Source organism: Syzygium oleosum, unplaced genomic scaffold (assembly GCF_021117445.2).
Source record: "Syzygium oleosum isolate NSW1041296 unplaced genomic scaffold, Sole_v2.1 Sole_v2.26, whole genome shotgun sequence".
Classification (NCBI taxonomy): domain Eukaryota; kingdom Viridiplantae; phylum Streptophyta; class Magnoliopsida; order Myrtales; family Myrtaceae; genus Syzygium; species Syzygium oleosum.
The window spans coordinates 724,272-733,914 of NW_026607510.1; the positions used below are offsets into that span (position 1 = coordinate 724,272).

The 9,643-nt window shown below is 39.5% G+C and overlaps 1 pseudogene; it reads right to left on the reverse strand.

Moving 5' to 3' along the window:
- Positions 1-4,254: 4,254 nt before the first annotated feature.
- Positions 4,255-6,548, reverse strand: LOC115682630 (splicing factor U2af large subunit A-like; annotated as a pseudogene).
- Between the last annotated feature and the right edge of the window lie 3,095 nt (positions 6,549-9,643).

The following is a 9,643-nucleotide window of genomic DNA, read 5'->3' on the forward strand; positions in this document are numbered from 1 at the left end:
CGAGACAGCGGGTACTTGTTATTTTGTTTTCTATTTAGCCTATGTTTCATTTTGGAGTCACCATTAGTCTTTAATGGTTGACTAGAAACCTAATTAAGATAAGGGAGAACTATCCCGATTTTTGCGAACTAGAGATTTCATGGGTAGGGGCACTTGGTTACGTTAACGATCTCGATATCGAAATCCCTAACGCCCTTTCAGTACCTAAAACGATTCAAAGTATCTAACGTGTGAAGCGATTTCTCGATGCCTATCCACTAATCCTAATCATCCTAAACGGGGAGGAATCAATCAATAAGGAAATGCGCAACCAATTCAAATCACAAACAGCAATCCTAATATTGTCCCTAAAATGAAAAAAACCAAACCCTACTAAATCCCTAAAGGCTTGTTCATTTTTAAAGATTGTGTTTTGGGGGCTAAGCCACTTTTAGGGTTCTTTAGGGGTTAGCTCCTTTTTTTTCCTAAACTAAGGAGTCTTCAAAAGAATCACTTGTGCACGCCAAAAAATTCTAATTTCACTCAAAATGGGTGGCCATAAGGGTTTTGAGTCATTCTGTGAATTTTTGGAATTTTTTATTTTTTTTAAATTTTCCGCAATTTTTTTCGATTTTTATGAATTTTTCGAATGTTTAATTTTTAAATTTTTTAAATTTTTTTTAATTTTTATGGATTTTCTGGAATTTTTTTGATTTTTCCAAATTTTCATGATTTTTATGAATTTTCTGGAATTTTTATAATTTTTCTGAATTTTCTGGAATTTCCCTAATTTTATGAATTTTTCAAATTTCTAGGAATTTTCTGATTTTCATTGAAATTTTTATGAATTTTCCTGAAATTTCTAAAATTTTCTGATTTTTTAAAATTATTTTCCTTATTTTTTATTGAATTTTTTTATTGAATTTTTTATTCCCAGAGAAAACCGGACTGACTTAGACCGGTCCGACCAGTTTGGACTGGCCTGAACCGATCTCCAGCCTTCCCCGACGGGGACGGTGCCAAACGACGCCGTTTTCTTCTTCTTCTTTGCGGCATTTCTTCAAGCACTTCATGTGCATACTAATTATATGGTATCAAGCTCCCACCGTGACTTCAGCCGCCGTTCCAATGACCCTCCGCCGTGCCCTAGCCACCACAAACGGCCCTAAACCTTTCCCTAATGGCCTTCTACCATCCTTCCCTATTGGATCACCATTGAACCTCCCTTAGCCGACGGTTCATAAGCCCAAAATTCATTACTTAAAACTAAACTAACCTAGCTTGTCTAGTATCCAGATCAAGCATCAAAATATTCTATCCATTCTAGTCAACCAAAACATGTATTTAAGCTTAAAATGAGCGGAATAGATTGACTTGAATGGCTTTTTGCCATGAAGAAACGCTTTGGTAAGGTTTAACAGCTCCAGTGATGAGGTTTTGAAGGTCGACTCAATGCAAATGCCAAACCACCGATCCAAAATGCATAAATCGAACAAAAAATGGATTAGAAACTTGAATAAGAAACTAATAAGCACAACATAAGTGAATAAATTCAAAGTTCACACATGAATCAGCTCGGGCATTCATTTAAGCATTTTGACAAACAGGTGATGTTCAATCGGGAAGAGTTTTCACCTTTGCCATTGGAGGCCAAATCTGAAATTCCGCTCCACCAGCTGGCGACGATTCAGTCCCTTTGCACTTGCTCTATTAGCTCACGGTCTTGGATTTGTTGAGAAAGGCCTAGATTAAGCAATCTAGGTCGTGTTTCCCTCTTCCCGATCAGCCGTCTCGCCGGAGCTTGGAGAAGGAAGTCACACTCATTGACCAATTCGCCTGCGCTCTTCCAATCAAGGCGGCGCCAAGCACTTGATCGTGGGACCTCTATTCTCTCCCTTTTACTTTCTCTCTGGCTTTTCTCTCTCTCTTTTTGGCTTTCTCTCAAACAGGCTTCGTGTGTGGGAAATGGTTTTTCCGCCTCTTTTGTCCTCCTCTCCAGGGCGGTTTAGGCCTCTAACTGCCTCTCCAACCCATTAGATCGGTTGAAGATGGATAGTTAGAGATTCTCCAACTATCCATTTCATTTTTCACATGTTGGAAATTAAGATTCAAGTCGGCAAAGGGGTGAGGCTAACCAACTGTTTCAAACCCCGTTCCCGCATGTGCCCAGACTAGGTGAAGAATAAGACCAACTCGGGTCGGGTTGGTTCGGATCTGACCGACCTGGCATACCCGGGTTGGTCTAATTTTACATTTTTGACCCCATTTTGCCCCAATTTCATGATTTTAACCCCCACATTTAGACTTTTTGACACATTTTTCTCTAAAATAAGGGATCAATTTGAATTTTTATCACAATTAAACCCAAAAAACCCTAAATTTCAATTCAGGTAAAATAGGTTTTCTAAATGACCTAATTTTGCAGAATTGAGGCCAAAATTGAATTACCCATGCTCAATTACCCTTAGGGAAGGTATAAGTTTTTATCAAAGATGTCCATTTGAATGGAATCCGCAACTTGGGTCCTAAAACCCCTAATTTTCAATTAATTTTGGGGCTTTTGGATATTTTCATCAAATTGTGAAATTGGACTGACCAATGTTTAATTCAAGGTCTCGGGATCAATTGTTGTGAAGAAACTATAGCCCAAAAATTCCTAGAAATGATTTAATTGAATTTTTTGTTCAATTAGTATATGAAATTGCCAAATTTGGGGGAAGCTTATTCTCAATTGAAATTTTGTAAAATTGACATTGTAGGGATAAAATTGGAATTAAGAGAAGACTAATGAATTTTTTTTTGGACTTTTTGAATTCAATTTAGTATTTTTCTTGATTTTCTTCCTATTTTTTAACAATATAAATTAAGGAAAAATCAAAGAAAAATCTAGAAAAATCATTTTTTGTTTAGAAATAGGTTCCTAAACATGACCAAGGTTCCTAATCCTAATTTTGTGATTTTATGTAAATTTGCAAATCTGGACTAAAAGTCAAGTGCCAAAAGCTATAGTGTTGGAGAAAATTGACATAGGTGAATATTGTAGATTTTTTTACCAAAGCAATGAATACAGAAAAGTTTGAATGGTGTACATTTGTATTGGGTCTAAAGGAGCATGTGGAGTATTCACCAAGTGAGAATATGTTTGAGTGTAGTTCATACTCCCCATCGACAAGAAGGCATGGGAGTAGTGCTCTACAGTGAGCGGGCGTGGGTCGCGGGGGCAGCACTCTCGAGACGTTAGAGGGCTTTTATAGTTTGAGCCCGAAAAAGGAAAGTTTTATAATTCAATTAGGTTTTCTATTTTGAATACGTTCATAGTTTCCTAATTTGAGTAGGTTTCATAGAAAGATGTTTCCTATCACTACAAAAAAAGTTGGTTTTACTGACGAATTTTGCCACGAAAATTTTGGCAAAATTCGTCGCTAAACGAATTTGCGACGAAAGTAGTGACGGAAAAAAATTCGTCGCTAATAGGCCGTCGCAAAATTTTGCGACGGAAAATTTCAATTTTCGTCGCTAATTATTCGTGGCTAATTTGCCACGAAACAAAATTCGTCGCAAAATTCGTCGTTAATTATTTGTGGCAAAATTCGTGACTAATTTGTTACAAACTATATTCGTGGCAAAATTCGTTGCTAATTTACCACGAACTTTATTCGTAACAAATTATTCGTGACAAAATTCGTCGCTAATTTGCTACAAACTATATTCGTGGCAAAATTCGTCGCTATTTTTTTCAAAAATTTTTTTGTTGGTCGCAAAATTGCGACGAAATATTTTGGTGGCAAAAATCGTTGCTAATTATTCGTGGCAAAATTTATCGCTAATTTGCGACAAACACATTTCGTGGCAAAATTCGTGGCTAATTTGCCACCAATTTTTTTTTTGTCAGTTTTTTGCGACGAACTTATTCGTGGCAAAAATCGTGGGTAATTTAAATTACCCACCAAAATGAATGTATTTCATTTTCTTATTCGATTTTAAATGTAATTTAAAGCAAAATTAATTTCTAGAATTTGTATTTAACATTGATTAAGCACTTAATAACATCAAAATATTATAATAATATGAAAATGAAATACATTCATCTACATTTTCCATGTACTTGAACATATAGCTCAATGTGATCAAACTATTATAATAATATGAAAATGCAATACATTCATCTACATTTTCCATGTACTTGAACAAATAGCTCAATGTACTTGAACATCCTTGGCAAATCTCCCCCTCCGCCTATCAACACATAGCTCAATGTACTTGAACATAATCCTCTCAAGGGTATTTTGCCATGCTCGGGATCTCTTCGAGTAATAAGATCGTGAAGTTCTTGCAAAGCATCTTGCTTCTTCTAGGATCCATGCAGAGCATTTTCTGGAATCCAGCAATTGCATCAGTGATAAGAAACCTGGATTGGCAATTTAATATCACTTGTTCAGGGCACCAAAGGAGACATGATCTCGACCCTCATCTACAATTTTCAGTAGAGGATGGTCCATTACCAAGGATTGGCCACAAAGCACTACAATTATTAATTTGCGGTCAGGTCTTTTATGGCAACAAAGCACTACATTATCAACCCCCAAATCCATCATTTCCTAAGTCTTGCACAGTAGGCACATTGGCCACAGAGGATAGAAAATAATCAGACAACGAATCATAATATAACAGATGATTTGCAACTTATGATGGGAGAGTATTGTAACATGGTAGCAGCCAACACTCCTTACCCCCTCCTCCAAACGTCATAAAAAAACCAAAAGCAGAAAGACACATGAGCAACCATGTATTCCCAACACCCAGAGGGAGAAAAATGCAGACAAACGCAGATACCCAGGGAGGAGCATTGCCCATAGCAGGTGGTAGAATTACCTTTCCAACACCTGCGGAAGGTTCTCCGTCTGGTCTGGGACGAGGTATGGCCACATTCACCAAATTACCTGCAAAACAAGTATCATTAGAACGAAGAAAAGAGCTTAGATTTTGAAATCTAGGTGAAGATATAAGGCTTTGGAAACTTCTTTCTGAATGTTAGGCCTGATTCTTTAAGCAGAATGTGGAACAAGAAAAAGCTGTAAAACAGAGATACAGCACAAAGAAAGAACAAAAATATTAATATACTTTTGGCGAGTCAAAAACCTCAAAATAAGAGTAGAAATTAACAAGAACTATATAGACAGTTCTTACCAAATTTTCCGCCTTCTTGTCTCATATCCTCCAATATATCTTCATACTCCCCATCATCTTTAAGCTCATCCTCAGTAACTACTTGTGTTAGACATACCACTTTAGTAGCAAGTGCACCAGGTTGATACATAAGCTTCTGCAAAAGTTAAAAAGCCTTGGTAATTTAGACTTGAGGACATAATCGTAACAAGACAAATTAAAAAGAAGAAACCAATGTCACACATTCAATGAACCACATCTCAGTTAAAGTTCCAACTCACAGATGCAAAATAAAATAAAAGCGGAGATGACGCTGAAAAAAACTACTATGAATATACTCGAGAATATGTCAACAATGCTGCTATAATTCACGGAACTGAAATTGCAAGAATTAGCCAAAAAATTGAAATTGTAGAAAAACATGACCATGCAAAAGCACTCCTCAACGATGAATGTAAAAACCTTTCACCTGCAGAGCTATCTGCTGCTGTGCATGCAACAAAACACTCTCCTGTTCAGGTTTTGATTGGTTTGCACCCTGGTTAGCACGCCTAACAGTGAGAGTCTTGTCGCCCATTTTAATGCCATTGAGAGCTGCACAAGCTATATCCGTGACTGAGAGATCTTGATAAACGCAAAAAGCATAGCCTTTGGAATTTCCAGTCTTCCCTGTCTTTCACTAGATCAAAACCCCTAAGAGGACCAAAAGATTCCAGCAGCTCCCTCACTTGCACTTCTGTAAAGTAATATGGTAATCCACCCACAAAAATGCGGTCAGGACCTTCAAGCCCACCAGCAGAACCCGGGGTTAAACCAACCGCACCAAGATTTAGGTTAGGATTAGGTTGGCTAGGACCAAGAGTTGCTGCAAGGGAGGGGTTGTAATCACTGGGCCCCTTCAGAGGCGCTCCCTGCACAAAAATTCAAACTAGTTAACGTTTTGTCAATGTTGTAGATATATGAATGTCCTTGAAAAAAGGGGGCAGATCCACCGCAAGAAAAAATGTAGAATTATGTTAAAAATGTAATTGAACTTACCTCAAAGATAATGCCATCTAAGGCCATTGCATTGCTTGCCTCCTCAACAGATCTCATTTCCACAAAAGCAAACTTCTTTTCATGGTTTATGTAAACATTGACAACAGCATCCCCTGTGCACATAAAAACAAAAGATGAAAATCAATACCATAATAGAAATGTGAACTAAAATAGTTATTAACTCAAGGACTTAAAATTAAAGTCCTCCTACCTGGACCTGCAGTATTTCCTCCAATAGCAGCCATAACCTGGCTAAAAAAGGTCGCAAGCATCTATCCAACGAAAGCTTCACAAAAATTAACACATGAAGCACTACCTTCTGCAAGTGAAGTCTGAGTGTTCTTGAGCATCTATCCAACGATTGCTTTGTCCTCTCCATTTTCTTCCTTTTCCCCAGAAAAATAAAAGGAAGAACACCCAAGAAAGAACTCACGCCGATTGGAGCCTCGCCCCGCTATTCGCAACAGCATAAAAAAAGGTCCAAAATTGCACGTCTATTCTCAAATTGGAGAACTGGGTCATTCATCAAACACTTGCAAAGCACCCTATCCTGACCCATTTACCCTATAAACTCACAAACATCATCTCCATTTCTCGATCAAGACTATACCCAATTCTAACGAAACAAGAGCAACGACAACCATTACAATAATCTGATGATGTATTTATCAGTTGACACACGAACATACTCGAGAACTTCAATAAGAAGGTCACAAAATCAGAGTAGACGGAACGTACAAATCTCGGAATGGGACCGACGGAACGTATAAATCTCGGAATGGGAACGTACAAATCTCGGAATGGCTGGAAACTATTGAGGCCCTCCTCCCACAGGTAGCCGTCCCTCTCGACGGTGGTGATGTTGCCGCCGACGCGGCCCCTGGCCTCGGTGACGACCACGTCGGGGGCCCTGTCGCGGTGCTTCGTGGCGAGCGCCTGGGCGATGCAGAGCCCGCTGATCTCGCCCCCGACCACCACGCAATCAACCAGTCCCCCGCCGGCGACCCTCGGCTGGGAGATCGTGGGGCCCTCCGCGACGGAGCACCGGATCCCGGCGGGCGCACGGGAGGGCTTGTGGGAGCGAAACGGGCGGATGGCGACGGAGGAGGAGGCGACGGCGGCGGTGGCGGTGAGGGTGGCCATCATGGCTGGTGGAGGGGAGGAGGGAGCGACGGAGAGGTGTTTGGCGGAAGGGGAGGATCTGAGGAATAACAGAGAGAGAGAAAAATTGGGGTGAGGGCGGGCAAATTTAAAAGAGGGCGGGGAGCAAAATTAGGGAATTTTGCCACGGACATAAGAGTTCGTCGCTAAACAAAGCCACGGACTTACCAACGAAATTAAAAAAAAATCGGGAAAGTGAAACAAGAGTTTATTTTGGTAGCTAAATCCGTGGTAAATTTGCCACGAATTTAGCCACGAATTTGAAAAAAAATGAATTAGGCGTGTGTGGGTATTTTTTTATGAAATTCGTGGCTAAATTTGTGGTAAATTTGCTTTGCCACGGATATAGCCACGAATTTCATAAAAAAATGATTGCCACGGATTTAGCCACAAATTTTTAAAAAAATAACTTAGGCGTGTGTGGGCATTTTTTATGAAATCCGTGGCAAATTTGCCACGGATTTAGCCACAAATTTCATAAAAAATGAATTAGGCGTGTGTGGGCATTTTTTTCAAATTCGTGACTAAATCCGTGGTAAATTTGCTACGGATTTTGCCACCAATTTGAAAAAAATTGCCCACACACGACTAATTCAATTTTTTTCAAATTCGTGGCAAATTTGCCATGGATTTAGCCACGAATTTGAAAAAAATTGCCCAAACATGCCTAATTCATTTTTTTCAAATTCGTGGCTAAATCCGTGGCAAATTTGCCACGGATTCTACCACGAATTTCATTTTTGCTAGACTTTAATGAAATTCGTGGCTAAATCCGTGGCAAATTTGCCACGAATTTGAAAAAAATTGCCCACACACGCCTAATTCAATTTTTTTCAAATTCGTGGTAAATTTACCACGGATTTAGCCACGAATTTGAACAAAGGCTAGTAGAAATGAAATTCTTGGCAAAATCCGTGGCAATTGAAAAAAAATTGAATTAGGCGTGTGTAGGCAATTTTTTTCAAATTCGTGGCAAAATCCGTAGCAAATTTGCCACGGATTGAGCCACGAATTTCATTAAAGTCTAGTAAAAATGAAATTCGTAGCTAAATCCGTGGCAAAATTCATTTTTTTCAAATTCGTGGCTAAATCCATGGTAAATTTGCCACGGATTTAGCCACGAATTTCATTTTTACTAGACTTTAATGAAATTCGTGGCTAAATCCGTGGCAAATTTGCCACGAATTTCATTTTTACTAGCCTTTTTTAAAATTCGTGGCTAAATCCGTGGCAAATTTGCCACGGATTTAGTCACAAATTTGAAAAAAATTGCCCACACACGCCTAATTCATTTTTTTGAAGCTCGTGGCTAAATCCGTGGCAAATTTGCCACGGATTTAGCCACGAATTTGAAAAAAATTTCCCACACACGGCTAATTCATTTTTTTTCAAATTCGTGGTTAAATCCGTGGCAAATTTGCCACGGATTTTGCCACAAATTTCATTTTTACTAGCCTTTAATGAAATTCGTGGCAAATTTGCCACAGATTTAGCTACGAATTTGAAAAAAATTGCCCACACACGCCTAATTCATTTTTTTTCAAATTCGTGGTTAAATCCATGGCAAATTTGCCACGGATTTAGCCACGAATTTGAAAAAAAATGCCCATACATGCCTAATTCATTTTTTTTTTCAAATTCATGGCTAAATTCGTGGCAATTCATATAAAATTGCCCACACACGCCTACTTCATTTTTGGGTTAATACCACAAAAACCCTAAACTGGTACATTTATGACAATTTTACCCAAAACTATTTTTTTTTACCATAAAAAACCAAAAACTGGTAAACTTGTGACAAATTTACCCCGAACTATTTTTTTGACCACAAAAAACCCCAAACTTGTATACTTGTGACAATTTTACCCCGAACTAATTTTTTAATATTATTTTTTATTTTACCAATTTATTTATTTATTTTTTTGTTTTTTCTTTACTTTTTTTTTTCCTTTCTCTTCAACCTCTAGCCGGTGAGGTCGGCCCCGCCGGCCACTGGCGAGGCTCGACCTCGCTGGCATTAGGCGAGGTCGGCGTCGGCCTGCAAGGCAAGGCCGACCTCGCCCAACGCCGGCGAGGCTGACCTCGCCCTGCAACTGTGAGGTCGAACCTTGCAAGATCTGGCGAGGGCCCGGTCCCGTCGGCCGCTGGCGAGGTCGAGCCTCGCCAGCGTTGGGTGAGGCCGACCTCGCCATTGCAGGACGAGGCCGACCTCGCCCAATGCTAGCGAGGTTGTGCCTCGCCAGCGGCCGGCGTGGCCAGGCCCCCGCCAGATCTGGCGAGGCTCGACCTTGCCGTTGCA